This window comes from Dendrobates tinctorius, unplaced genomic scaffold (genome assembly GCF_039654945.1).
Source record: "Dendrobates tinctorius isolate UK_male_01 unplaced genomic scaffold, ASM3965494v1 ptg000177l, whole genome shotgun sequence".
In the NCBI taxonomy this organism is placed as follows: domain Eukaryota; kingdom Metazoa; phylum Chordata; class Amphibia; order Anura; family Dendrobatidae; genus Dendrobates; species Dendrobates tinctorius.
In genome coordinates, this window is record NW_027361844.1 from 15727863 (window position 1) to 15743302 (window position 15440).

General features: G+C 41.0%; 1 protein-coding gene across 2 annotated transcripts in view; it reads right to left on the reverse strand.

Annotated features, from left to right (window-relative positions):
• The window catches only part of SATB2 (SATB homeobox 2), a 284827-nt gene that overhangs the window by 34784 nt on the left and 234603 nt on the right, over positions 1-15440 (reverse strand). The gene's annotated exons all lie outside the window — the stretch shown is intronic.

Consider the following 15440-nt stretch of genomic DNA (forward strand, 5'->3'; position numbering starts at 1 on the left):
ACCAGCTGGCTGCAGCTCCAACCACTCTCTGTGCGCTCCACGGCCACAATAAATATTTAATCCATGCTTTCAAAACTTGCTGACAGGCCCAAAAGCAGCCTTGTGTTACAATGTAACATGTCACTGTGAACAGAGATGCAATTGGATGGGGAGTTTGGGCAACATAACCCCATAACTGCTGTAGATTGGTGAATCTGCACAGGATCATCCTGGCTACTGAGTATGTGGAACGCAGAGAGGATCTCACTTAGAGTTTTAGCTACTCAACTTGTATTGGATGATCCCGTATGAAATTTTTTATATATCATGTATTTATGGACTGGATATTTTAACATTACTTTTTTTTCCAGAAGCAGCTAAGAATCAATTCAGCCACACCACGAATGTATGTCAATTGAGGGATTAGAGATCACTTTGCAGTTCCTACAAGTCTGAGGGAAGCTAAATCAAGATCCTAGACAGGCAGATGGCTTTAGGTTGCCACAGTGAGGTCAAAAATTGCTATATTCTGCATTGATGCATCATAGAGAATAGGGCCACATTGGGACCCGCAAAGTACCACGTCAAGCAAGTCAAAATGAATCTTACTGGTTCTGAAATTTAGCGACTTGCTTGTTGTGGTCATGGCACTTTATGAGTTGCTGATCAAAGTAGAAACCTCAGCGCCACAAAAAAGAGAATGGGACTGTAGGTTCTGCTGCAGTGTTATTTAGTTATTTATTTTGATCGGGCAAGGCGTCAAAACAGATATGGTCCAACTTTTCGACAGAAAACTGTCCTTGTCAAGGACTTTGCCGCATTCCTGGTTCCCGGCTCTTGCTACACATAGATGTCCTTGACAAAGTTTGAAAAGTTGGACCATATCTGCTTTGTCTCCTTGCTGGATCAAAATAGATAACATTGCACCAAGGCATACAGTCCCATTCTCTTTTTTTTGTGGTGCTGAGGTTTCTACTTCGATTAGTCTGGACCACAAGTCTCTTTCTTGACAACACTTTACTGAAAAAGGATAGTGCTGCTAGTCTTTCTCCTTCATCTACTTTGTGAGCTGCGCTATGCTGCCAAATATCAACTCCATATAGTGATCTTTGGCTGTGTGTCCTATGTTGCCACCAAAGTCGTCATGTAGCCCCTACCTAACCTCTTAACAAGGTTGGCAACAGCTAGGACATCCCATTCTTAAATACTATATTCTCTCTTGTCAAACAAAAACAGCATATACTCGCCACCCTTACTGGTGCCATTCCAGATAAGTCGGCGTCATGCCTCCCAAGACTCAAGTGTTATGCCACATAAGACCTGCAGCCAATCAGGAGCCACTATTGCACTACCATGCAATCACTTCCTTTGTCCAAACCTCAACCATCTGGGGGAGTTGTGAGCACTGCAGCCCATTAGTGGCCACTAATCCACTGAAGAGTACATATGGCATAACACTGTTACATGAGCCTCAGCAAACCTGAAGCCAACATCAACAATGCCTATATGGGAGGTGAGAATATGGTGCCTTTATTTTACAATGGTGAACATAGTATTTAAGAAGGGGTTATCCTAGTAGTGGCCAACCCCTTTAAGTCGGCTTACATGTTTTTTGTCTATGACTTGAACATCTGGATAACATGCTGTTTTATCATAATTAGAATGTTAAAATACAAAACAATCCCTTTTTATAAAAGAGGTGCCACATAAATCAGCTGATCACTGCCGGTTTGACTTCAGTCTCTCCTCGGCAAACTGCTGATTTCGATGGAAGAAGCAATACAAGGATATCTCTAGTCCACCAGAATATCAGCCACTACTTGTTAGCTGCACCGTGTTATTCACATACCCTAATAGTATGCATGGGCAGTGACTAGACATAATCAAATGGATTTGCATCGAATCCAATGAAATTTTTAGGTCCTTGCAAATTCAAACAATTTGCATTTTGACTGACACAAATCACATAAAAAATGTCGGCCACGTTATTAGACATTGCAGAAGATTGCACCAGTCACAAAAGGCTGACATGACCTGAGGCACAAATGCACAGCTTTCAACAAAATGCCATGCAAATTTCACATCATGTAGTATATAGCAGCTAGCAGGAGGGATTATCATAGCCTATATAAATGCCTAAGCAGCAGCCATATTAGGGTGATTAGGTATAGTGAGAGTATGTCACAGCCTACATCTCAGCAATAGATATAGTAAGAGAATTCCATAAAACTTTGTCAGTGAGTGTGCTTACTTGTTTCAAGTGACTGTATTTAGTTTTTACATTTCTTGTGCAATACCTTTTGCAAAAGAAGGAAATGATTGTTTTTTAAAACATACAAATGAAAAATCTCAAATATCCTGACATTTACCTGTGACTACCTGACAAAATGTGGATGTCACAATTTTTTTGCACATCTGTTTTACTAGACAAATTTTCCATCCATACACCCCCCACCAATACAGTGCCCTGTTGTTGATACTGGCTTTTTAGGCATGCACCTACCAACCAATTTGTTTTTTTTCTTTTTTTGGCAAGGGTTGAGTAATTGGGATCAAATAGATTGTCAATAATTAATTTTAGTGCTGTACAAAAATGTATGGTAAAAGAAAAAATGGCAATGGACAGGGCAGTGTAATAGAAATAAACTACCATGGCTAAGAATGCTAGAGTCGCTAGCGGCAGCAGAAACACCACCATTGGCAACAACTGTCCAGGCACTACCCAACACAGGCAGCCACAATTGGCCTCTTTTGCCTCTAGAAAGCATATTAGTGAGAAAGAAGCAGAGGGCAATTATGGAATATATGGCACCTCACTTATCTCAGTCAAATCAGGATGATGTTACCTCTAGCAGTGACACTCTCAGTTGAGTCAGTGTTCTTGGCTTAAAAGTCTGCGTGATCACAAAAGACTACAAAGAATTTCTTTTGCACTGTTTTTTTAGTTAAAAAAACATGAAAACATTTTCAGTGCACTGTGATATTATAAAGGGGTTTTCCACTACTAGGACAAACCCTTCTCAATTTGAGTGGTTTCCCCCCGTCAAAACAAAAACACTTATACTCAGCTCCCATGCTGGCATTGGTAGGGGAGTATAACAGAAAATCAGAACTGTGGCTGCTGGCACTGATTGGGCGCAGGACTCATGTGACAAAACATTTCACGAGAGCCCCAGGAAAGTGAGTGCTGACATCACTAGAATGACGCCGGTACAGAAAGTGAGTATAAGTGTTTTTATTTCAACAGGGGAAAACACTCAGATTGAGAAAGGGTTATCATAGTAGTGGATAACCCTTTTAAATGGGCTGTTGGTTACTACCAGGTTTTAAGGAAAAATTCAACCTGGCAAATTAAAATAATAAAAAATAATTAAAATAATTAAAAAAAATAATCTCTAGCAGTGACTGTCCTGATAAGATTGTAAAATGATGAATAGTAATAGGATATTGATCATGAAGTTGTTGAAACTGATGATTTTGCTGACTTATCAAGAAAGAACTGCGTAGAAGCATGCATCAATAATTTCTGTTTTAGTTTCGTGATTTTAGTGGAACTGTACAAATCCTTGACTTGTAAGGCTATATACTGCTAGAGGCAACTCTGCCCCTTCAACATTCCCTATAGATTGATGCCTTTATCTGATTCTGTAAGGTGCTCCTTGACTTCCTAGGTACAGGACAGCTGTATACTTGTAACGTCTGACAGCAGCTGTGCAGGAGAAGCGAATGTTACAGTAAACAATAGAGGACATGCAGGTGCTGTCACATTCCGAGGATTCCACAGTCATTAACCTACTTTAAAGCCCTGATTGGCAGCATATCATAGAAGATGGTGGAGGGTGTGCTGGGGCCCTGATAAGGTATCTCATAATCATCAGCAGAGCCTTATAAAACCCCTTTGGCTTTGCACCTTCACCTGATCACCTGTTCACGAGTTTGCAGTTTTATGAATTGAGAACAATCTACTAATACCTGCACTGTCTATCTTCAGTATTGAGGTTATCTGGAAGTTCAGCGTATATATAATCTATATATTTGATTTTCTTGACACTATTCACATACAAATCTTAACAGATGCTATTTAACACACTACCCACAGTGGTGAGTTGATCATACATGAACACCCTTTTTGGGCACATTATCAGAAGCGAACCAATTTCACAGTACTGTCCAAAGGACAGTTGACAAGAATGTACCATGATAGGGATAAAGTTAATCCAGCAGGGAAGAAAGAAGGGAAAAATAATATGAAACTTTTAGGGAATACGAGTTCTGATAACTTACACTAGATTTTGGTATAGTAGATCCTTTCCTTTTACCTGTCTCGTATAATTTAAAAAAAAAGACTATATATGGTAAAATTCCTGTAAGTTTGCATTGCAAGGTAACTAAACTTTTAAATAATTTTTGATATGATATAGCTTATTCAGAACTGTTGATCTAGTTTCTGATCCAGATCCTGAAACCCCCACTGATCCCCCAAGCCTAGGAACAGAAGCCTTCAGTTTGTGCTTGAACGTAATGTCACTATACACATTTCTCTTGTACTGAAGCCTGAGATGAGGGCTTCTTCCCACTTGGTTTGAGTAATCAGTGACCATATATTATCTTCAGACGTGAACCTGATAACATATTAAAAAAAATATATAAAAGTTTTGTTATTAACTAAAGGATGTAAAAGTTACCGCTTATGAACAGGGACGGTTCTAGACAAAGTGGGGCACTGGGCAAAAGTTTAAAATGGGGCCCCAAATGGTCACATATTGCACCATCACATAAACATACAGCTTGTATTTACTTGCCCTTAGTTTAGTGCATTAAATGAGCGTGATCGACAATACTGAAGTCGTTCGGCGCTTGTTTATCAGCCTCTTTACACCGGCTGAGTAAGAAAGATGCGGACAGAACGATCACTATAACAGAGCATTCTGTTCCCGCACAGTATCATGTTATCTGCAGCACATAGTCCTCCATATAGTATAATGCACCCTTATAAGCCTACATTTAGTGTAATGCACCCCTATAATCCTACATATAATATAATGCACCCCATAGTTATCCATATAGTATAATGCTCCTTTCAGTCATCTATATTGTATAGTGCACCCCATGGTTTCCCATATAGTATAATACATACCATATTCCTCCATATAGTATTAAGAAATTCATAGTCTTCTGTACAGTACTATGACCAACACAATGTAGTCAGGGATTTAAAAAAATAAATAAATAATCACCTCTCCCCATTGCCCTGCTGCTCTGGTCTCTTCAGCGCATCTCCTCAACAGCTCCACTGCTCGGCACAGCTGGCGCTGTTAATTGACGTCATCGCACCCACAGGCTGTGACGTCAGACGTCGAGGGAGAATGATGGGGGAGGGAACAAATGGCCCTGAAATGTATCAGCATCCTTTATGGCAATACAGTTGAATTTGCAATGCAGGGTGGCGAGGTCGGAAGCTGGTGCTGACCCGGGGCCCCCGATTCCAAGGCCCCATAGCGGTAGTGTGGTCTTCCGCTAATAGTCGTACACCATAGCCTGGGGGGCCTTGGGGAAGTGGGGACTCTGGGTAATTGCCCAAAGCCCCCTAACACCGGCCCTGGATAGTAAATATTCTTCATTATTTAGTTCAAGAAAATCATTAAAAATTATGGTTCTTATATAGTGATTTTTTTGCACAGCGCAACCATTTTCCATTAACTGTTATTAAGTTAGAGTAAAAGTGCTGGGTTGGCTATTGGGCCAACCCAGCACTTGGGATATCCTTAAGGATAAAAATGTCCAGGAAAGATGGGAAATCTTGAAAAATGAGATTCTCAATGCACAATTTTTAACAAGTCCAAAAAGAGGGAAGAATAGGAAGCATTTAAGGAAACCAGGATGGATGAACACAGAACTTAAACGCATGCTAAAAAGGAAGAAAGAAATGTTTATCTAATGGAAAGAGGGAGGCATATCTAAAGAAGAATATAATGCTGTCTGCAGAACCTGCAGGGCACGAATCAGATTAGGAGGCTGGTGCTTGGCAGAGAAACAACCTGGGAGGCACAGGATAGTTAAGTGCTTTGTCACGCCCAGAGTACGTTATGCCTCAATTTCATATGAATTAAAATGCTAATTTCTCTGGAATGCAGAAACAGAGGATATAAAGTTGCCTATGAATTTATATGTCAATGACCTGCATCCCCGTATGTGTGTTTTGTAAGGGAAGTTGATTTTACTGACAGATTCTCTTACAAAAATATTGTATATCTGTACTTGGTCTGATAAGTCAACACACATTTCTGGTGTTATGGTATTCAGTTGGTGGAAGCCACCAAGAATGTGCAGCTTTTTGAGACTCTCTGCTCTAGTTGCAGACTTTCAGTGACTCAGTAGTAAGTCCAACACTTTCCCCTGAGCCTAATGAGAAACTCATACAAAGTCTGTACTGAAGTGAATGGGAACCACAGTGGACCCACTATGACCTTTCCACTACTCCACTAAAAGTCAATATGCAATGACCCTCGTCAAAGAGGAATCACAAAAGTCAATATCGTCCTTTTTAGTGAGTCTAACCATATAACTTAGGATAAAAAGATAAACTAGAAACTCCACTTGCAGACCAGTGTTCAAGGGTGTTTGCTCCTCATTAAGGCAAAACAGGAGAATTGGTTTGGATCAGTGAGAGGCCTTTGACTGAGGTAAAGTTTCTCCTTGTAGTTAGCACCAATTTGGCGAAAGGAGACTTTTAGGCTTTGCAATGCTCCCCTGGAAATTTAAATATGCAAACAGTCTCTTAGCCGACTAGGCGCACACAAGGAGACATAAGGAGAATATTTACCCCTTGAACGCACTAATAATCCAGAAGCAGACATGCACTAAAGACTGGTTGAATTAAGATGGTGATGCTCAAGCTAAAATGCATATGAAGAAGGTTGCAAAGATATAGATTAAACTTTCCGAAATATTTGGAGATTTATATTAGGGACAGAAGTTGTTTTCCTCTCTGGATCGATTTTTACAAGTCACCTTAGGAACCTCCTGGTGGGTTCCCGATGCTTTTATGATTTGAGACTCAGCGTGAAGTGCTCCATACTCAATAGAGTTGAGCTCACTTACACCAAAAAAAGTCCTCTCTCTTTATCTCCCCAATTTACACTAATCTGTATTTTAGGTTTACCATCTCCACAGGATTCAGTTATGACTTATACTCTATTATCACTATTATTTTTTTAAATAGTTTTACATATTTTAATACAAATTTTGTGAGATTCCAGATTATCTTTTAACCAGAAATAAAAATTTTACTTTCCGTGTTTTTGGTTTCTCACATATCAAAGTAAAAGAATTTATATAATGTACATAGTTTCATGATAATGCACAAAAAAGTTTCCTTGCATACTGTTCAATAGTCTGTCGTCGAAACTACATATAATACAATATACTGCATGTAATGAATGTATCCAATGTACATGTGGAGTAAATATTTTTACTAGTAGTTCCTTGTAGATAGAATACGTTTAAAAATATAGGTCACAAAGAGATAACATACAGTGTAGATAAAGCAGATGTGTGCAATAATCGTATATAGGAAAAAGTCAAAGTTTGTGTTTTACCTTTATGGTGCAGGACACATGCTAATTACATTTTGTGGTGCTAAAATCAAGGCGCGTAGGCTCCTAAAGTAAGCCACAATGCACAGATAACAATGTACGGCCCTGATACAACCACGATATGTTATGTAACATAATTCAGTAATGCAAAATACTGCAATTCTTGCTATGAAGAGCACAATACACAGCTTCCCTGAAGTCTAAAGCATGCTGAAAATTACACTAAATTATGGAAATTCATTATTTATACGAAGGCTGAAATATAATCCTGATAGAATAATCACAAAGTAATTGGACAACTTATCTGAGATCATTCTTTACCACTATGGAGCCGAAAACTGAAAATATGGAGAGGTCTTGGCATCACAATTCAAATGGAAATCCCAAATCGGATAATAAGGGTTTGCTGCCTTGAACTGTTCCTTTTCATTAGAATGGTCTCCTGAAGATTATCTGCTCAAGGGGTGAGATCTCCAAGGGGATCCCGGCAGCAAGGGTTCAATTTCTTTGCAGTGCCATCCCAGAGAATGGAAAGCATAAGACTATGCTTATTAGGATGAATGAATTTCCCATGAAATGCATAGGCATTTATGTCCGGCTGCGAGGCTCTTTGTAGTCAATTTTCTCTTTAGCTAATATAGTCATTGAATGAAGACTCTTTATTAAGACAGAATACTCTTATAGGTTACCGAAAATGGGTAGGTTGATCTGAATGCCAACTTCATTTGATGCCAAAAATATCATTATTATCATAGAGGCAGGAACAAAAAGCATAAACGATATTAATTGATTTTCTCTTTACCCCTTATAGATGCAGCTTATATGCTAGTTTTTTTATTAAAGCCTCATCATATGATATCAATTTTTGCATACTTTCATCTCTGAATTTCTTAGGCCAAAGTTTTAGTCTCCTCTCCTGGCAACATTTTTTTAGAGGAGTTGTGTTTTTATATAGTTTGGAGTGCATTAAATATTTAATATAACTTGTATTATTTAATTTTTGGTGGATGGGGCGGGGTAAAAAACAGCAATTCACCCAGTGTCTTTTTAGTTGTTTTTCTTTTAACAGCAGCTCTCCGCTGAATGTAAATGGATATGAATGAAATTCTGTGCGCCAAATTTATAGTGTTTTCATGTTTTACTATTTAGTTTATGGCACCACATTCTAAGAGACATAACATTTCTATTTTGACAGCAATGTGTGAGAGACTAGTAGTTGGCATTGAGACCATTTGGTTGTACATACTACTTTTTGATCAGTTTTTACTTGGGTTTTCAGATAGTGAAGCAAATTTTTTTATGTTTTTGTTCCTATGCTTCGGGTCACTAAAGGTATGATGATGCATAGATTTTTATTTTTTTTAATAGATTTTTTAGCCATAAGATATTTTTTGCATTTTTACTTCAGATTTATTAATTTATTTCTAAAAAAAACTGTGTTGACAATGTTTTTAGTTCCTTTGTGGGACCTGATCATGTGAAGATTCTCCGATGCTTTCACCAGGTGCGGACAGTCATATGACCTCAAGTATGCCATATGCATACTTCCGGCCACATTCAAACTACACATGTTATTCTCACTCAACACACATATATTAAGTGAGGCTGCGCATGTCTAGTCGGCATGTATGCAAATCATATATATATATATATATAAGGTCACAAACTCGCTGCTCCCGGCGCCACAGAATCCTCACGAGAACTGCAGTCATGCAGACTTCTTAGACAAGGATGGACAACCTCTAATGCAACAGGTATATAATTATGATATATCTTGAGCATTAATTACCGTAGGTTACCGGGTGAACTGTAAGCTCACTAATGCCAATAGACTGAGAGCAGGGATGCCCTCCCTGTGTCTAACCACTTAGGGCCCTGTCACACATAGCAACCCACCAGCGATCCCGACAACGATATGACCTTGTCAGGATCGCTGGTGTGTCGCTACATGATCGCTGGTGAGCTGCCAAACAGGCAGATCTCCGCAGCGATCAGCACCAGCGACAGGAGGGTAACAAGCGACGCACATCGCTTAGTTACCCGCTGTGTACCATAGATACCAGCATGCATCAGCACGCTGGTATCTAAGGTACACAGCGGGTAACTAAGTGACGCACGCCCTTAGTTACCCACGGTTTACCTTGGGTACCAGCTCGCTGATTGCTGGTCTCCCGCATGCGTGCTGGCCAGCGGGAGACCAACGATCAAAAAAATGTCCAGGGCTTTCAAGCACGATTAGGCTGGTTTCACATTTGCGTTAAAACAACGCTGCGCCCTGCGTCGTTAAGCCCCGCCCCGAGCCGGCTCCCTGCCCACCCCATCCGGGATCACCGCCTACTTTCGCATTTGCACGCATGCGATCGGCGCACCCTATCTTTAGCATAGGGTGCGCCGATCATGCGCTGCCAGTGTGAAAGTAGCGTGCTGCGCACTTTTGACGGTGCGCCGTGCGCGCCGAAATGCAGCATGTTGCATTTCGGCGCGCACGGCGCACCGTCAAAAGTGCGCAGCACGCTACTTTCACACTGGCAGCGCATGATCGGCGCACCCTATGCTAAAGATAGGGTGCGCCGATCGCATGCGTGCAAATGCGAAAGTAGGCGGTGATCCCGGATGGGGCGGGCAGGGACCCGGCTCGGGGCGGGGCTTAACGACGCAGGGCGCAGCGTTGTTTTAACGCAAATGTGAAACCAGCCTTAGCGATATCCGGCGGGGGACTGGTCGCTGATACGTGTCACACACAGCTATGTTGCTGGTGAGATCGCTGTTTTTATCAGTAGTCTGCACCTGTGCTGCTCCTTGCCTTTATTAGTGGAGGCCTGCTGCATCCTGCTATACAGTTGTGGCCAAAAGTATTGACACCCCTGCAATTCTGTCAGATAATACTCAGTTTCTTCCTGAAAATGATTGCAATCACAAATTCTTTGGTATTATTATCTTCATTTAATTTGTCTTAAATGAAAAAACACAAAAGAGAATGAAGCAAAAAGAAAACATTGATCATTTCACACAAAACTCCAAAAATGGGACAGACAAAAGTATTGGCACCCTCAGCCTAATACTTGGTTGCACAACCTTTAGCCAAAATAACTGCGACCAACCGCTTCCGGTAACCATCAATGAGTTTCTTACAATGCTCTGCTGGAATTTTAGACCATTCTTCCTTGGCAAACTGCTCCAGGTTCCTGATATTTGAAGGGTGCCTTCTCCAAACTGCCATTTTTAGATCTCTCCACAGGTGTTCTAAGGGATTCAGGTCTGGACTCATTGCTGGTCACCTTAGAAGTCTCCAGTGCTTTCTCTCAAACCATTTTCTAGTGCTTTTTGAAGTGTGTTTTGGGTCATTGTCCTGCTGGAAGACCCATGACCTCTGAGGGAGACCCAGCTTTCTCACACTGGGCCCTACATTATACTGCAAAATTTGTTGGTAGTCTTTAGACTTCATAATGCCATGCACACGGTCAAGCAGTCCAGTGCCAGAGGCAGCAAAGTAACCCCAAAACATCAGGGAACCTCCGCCATGTTTGACTGTAGGGACCGTGTTTTTTTCTTTGAATGCCTCTTTTTTTCTCCTGTAAACTCTATGTTGATGCCTTTGCCGAAAAAGCTCTACTTTTGTCTCATCTGACCAGAGAACATTCTTCCAAAACGTTTTAGGCTTTTTCAGGTAAGTTTTAGCAAACTCCAGCCTGGCTTTTTTATGTCTTGGGGTAAGAAGTGGGGTCTTCCTGGGTCTCCTACCATACAGTCCCTTTTCATTCAGACACCGATGGATAGTACGGGTTGACACTGTTGTACTCTCGGACTGCAGGGCAGCTTGAACTTGTTTGGATGTTAGTCGAGGTTCTTTATCCAACATCCGTACAATCTTGCGTTGAAATCTCTTGTCAATTTTTCTTTTCCATCCACATCTAGTGAGGTTAGCCACAGTGCCATGGGCTTTAAACTTCTTGATGACACTGCGCACGGTAGACACAGGAACATTCAGGTCTTTGGAGATGGACTTGTAGCCTTGAGATTGCTCATGCTTCCTCACAATTTGGTTTCTCAAGACTTCAGACAGTTCTTTGGTCTTCTTTCTTTTCTCCATGCTCAATGTGGTGCACACAAGGACACAGGACAGAGGTTGAGTCAACTTTAATCCATATCAACTGGCTGCAAGTGTGATTTAATTATTGCCAACACCTGTTAGGTGCCACAGGTAAGTTACAGGTGCTGTTAATTACACAAATTAGAGAAGCATCACATGATTTTTTGAACAGTGCCAATACTTTTGTCCACCCTCTTTTTTATGTTTGGTGTGGAATTATATCCAATTTGGCTTTAGGACAATTCTTTTTGTGTTTTTTTCATTTAAGACAAATAAAATGAAGATAATAATAACAAAGAATTTGTGTTTGCAATCATTTTCAGGAAGAAACTGAGTATCATCTGACAGAATTGCAGGGGTGTCAATAGTTTTGGCCACGACTGTATGTGCATTTGTCATCAGACAGGGTTTTGGGCATGCCATATTTTGTGGTATGAGTTTTTTTTTATTTTTTCTGTGTTAGCTGTTTTGATATTAGTGTTAGGGACCTGCAAATCATGAGGAACCTTGACGTTGGCTTGCAGGCTATATCTATTTTGGCCAAAATATTAACCATTACCTCATTTAATGTACTCATTGTATGCATTAATTTTTTGCACTTATCATATCATATTTTGCAGGATGCAGCCTGGCCTCTTTTTGTTGGCTTGGTCTATTGGGGCGTCTGTCACTGTGTGTTGCATATTATAGTGCTGGAGCAGCCCGCCTGAGAATACTATGGGCGTCATTAATAGGTTGCAAGCCAGACACTTTGCATCACACATACATATGTGACTGGCGTCCTATGGAAGCCTTATCTATGTGCATTTTTTCTACTATGCAGCCAACCCCTCCATGGTTTGGTAGGTGTGGGGTGGTTGCTTTTATCAGTAGTCTGCACCTGTGCTGCTCCTTGCCTTTATTAGTGGAGCCCTGCTGCATCCTGCTATATGTGCATTTGTCATCAGACAGGGTTTTGGGAAGGCCATATTTTGTGGTACACAGCGGGTAACTAAGTGACGCACGTCCTTAGTTACCCACGGTTTACCTTGGGTACCAGCTCCAGCTCGCTGATCGCTGGTCTCCCGCATGCGTGCTGGCCAGCGGGAGACCAACAATCAAAAAAATGACCAGGGCTTTCGAGCACGATCAGCGATACCCGACGGGGGGCTGGTCGCTGATACATGTCACACACAGCAATATTGCTGGTAAGATCGCTGTTTTCATCAGTAGTCTGCACCTGTGCTGCTCCTTGCCTTTATTAGTGGAGCCCTGCTGCATCCTGCTATATCTGCATTTGTCATCAGACAGGATTTTGGGAAGGCCATATTTTGTGGTATGAGTTTTTTTGAATTTTTTCTATGTTAGCTGAGATTGCTGTTGCGTCACAAAACTTGTGACTCAGCAGCGATCTCGCTAGCGATCTCGCTGTGTGTGACAGGGGCTTTAGACACTGCGGTCACTATTCCCTGCAGTGTTTAAAGGGTTCAAATGCCTGGCCTTGAATTTTCACCAATCCTAAATGTTACAACAGGATGTCCCTTGTTAGTTACAGGTGGCGCCTGCTGATGATGCCAGTAGCAGCACAATGCTGTTTTATTACGCTGGTGAGTGTTAACACCCATAATGTAATTTGGTATGAATGGCTTGAAAATATTTTCTGGAAATAAAAAAAGATATATTTTTTTTAACAGAAACCACGCCATTCATGTCTACAGACTTTGGTATAGCGTCCCCATTCAGACCTGGCATATCTGACTGTCGTGTAATTAAAAGTGATTGAATGATGCAATGTAAAGCGCTTACGTGCTTGCGTGAAGAGAATTTGTGACCACAACAGGATCTGTAGATGGAGGTTACGCTTATCACAAAAGAAAACACATGAACTTTATCTTATGAACAGTGAGGTGTAGTCTAAATAAATCTCTCATTTCAGTTTAATAGCACTTAATGCAAAATACGGGTTTGTCAAGGATTCCTGTTCATAGATATGTCTAATTGAAAAATAGAGGCACATTAAAAAAAAAAACAAGTTCATCAAGTGTATGACATGTCACTGTAATTCTTGACAAAGAGAGTTCACAGCCTTCTACTGTAAATGACAAATTACAGATTTAGACGGAATATCAGAATGTGACTACAATTCAAGTACATGTCTACACATACCAAATTTTTCCATTACTTGCATTTCTTAACAAATGATCTTTGTTGATCCAGTGATAGGAGAACATTCTACGATTATCTGGCACAGTACAGGTTAAAGCCTTCCATTCTGGCTAGTGAGATTCTCCCCTTATTGCTGGCATCCAACATGTACTTTAGGAGAGACAAATCTTCACGAGCAATAAGGCCTCTTGCAGTGTAGGCCAGAGGCCATACTTAAACTAAGGTAGAGAGGTGAGAAGTAGATCCCTAGTGGGAAGTTTATGAGATAGGAGGCAGGTAAAGCCTCAAAAGCAATTGTAGAATGTCTCTAAGGTGCAGCAGAGTTTTCGGTAGATAAGGCTCTAATCTTGCCATCCTACAGTTTACACATCACATTCATTTGCAGGGGTTTTCAATTCTTTATTAAGACAAGTACTTTATTATTAAATGAATATCAGCATCAAATGTATTTGTACTTTCATTTGTATTCGATTATTAATTTTATATTTTGGATGGGAATTGTTGGAGCGATGGATCAAAGATTCAGTTAGACAGCTCAATCCAATCATAGGGTTACATGTGGAATTGGGATATATGGGGAGTTTGCATAGATATTAACCAACATGTTAAAGTAGTGTTTTGGGTCACCAATCATAGAAAATGTGATGATGGTAGGTACCATCCATTTGCCTATGGCAAGAGCTATAGAATCTCATTGATGGACAAAAATATCTCTGTTACACACCTGATCCGTGCCTTATTTCTCTCACTCCAGTCCACTAAACTTTGTGGTGCTCCACGTCGGGCTTCACAGGCGGCCTGGCATGCTCCCATGTGATCATCTACCTGGGCCTATATATGGATCACCAAGACTCACATCTGCATCTTGCTATTAAGACTTCAATCAGTGTTGCTAGACCCTGGCTTGCTCTATACAACATGACCTGCTCAGCTGCTGTTTGCAATCTACTGGAAACTTCCACTTGACTGCGCTCTCCTGGACATATCCTGCCTACTTGCCAGCAGTCTCACACCTATGTGCCTGTGGTCTCCTGGACGTGTCCCGCCAACGTGCGGTCTCCTAAACATCTCCCACTGGCCTGCCTGCAGTCTCCTGGACGTCTTCCTTCTGCTTGCCTGTGGTCTTCTGGATGTCTCTTGCCTGTCAGCGGTTTCCAGCATCTGTTGCATGTGGTCTTCTGGATGTCTTCCGCTTGCCTGCCTGTGGTCTCCTGAACGTTTCCCACCTGCCTGCGGTTTCCTGGACATTACTTGCCTACGGTTTCCATCATTACACTTGTCTACCTGTGGTTTACAATCCCTCAGCTGTCTATGTTCCGCGTGCTCCACGTATCAGGTGCACCGATAACCATGTGCCCACCCAGACCTTGGGCTTAGAGGATCCACCTCACCTAGTTTGTCTAACACTCTCCTATTACTAAAGGGATGTCCCCTTTACTGTTTAAAATAGGCGATATGGTAGCTGAAGACTGTATTATAAGAACTTAAGAGCCTTCTACTGTAAATTCAGTTCTGTCACTCAGCCTATGACCTAATACTTTTATATGATTGCAGTCCTATGCTGTTTTTTTTATTAATTTACAGTTGGGTGTTATATTATTTCATAAAAACAATTTACAATAAAGAGTATA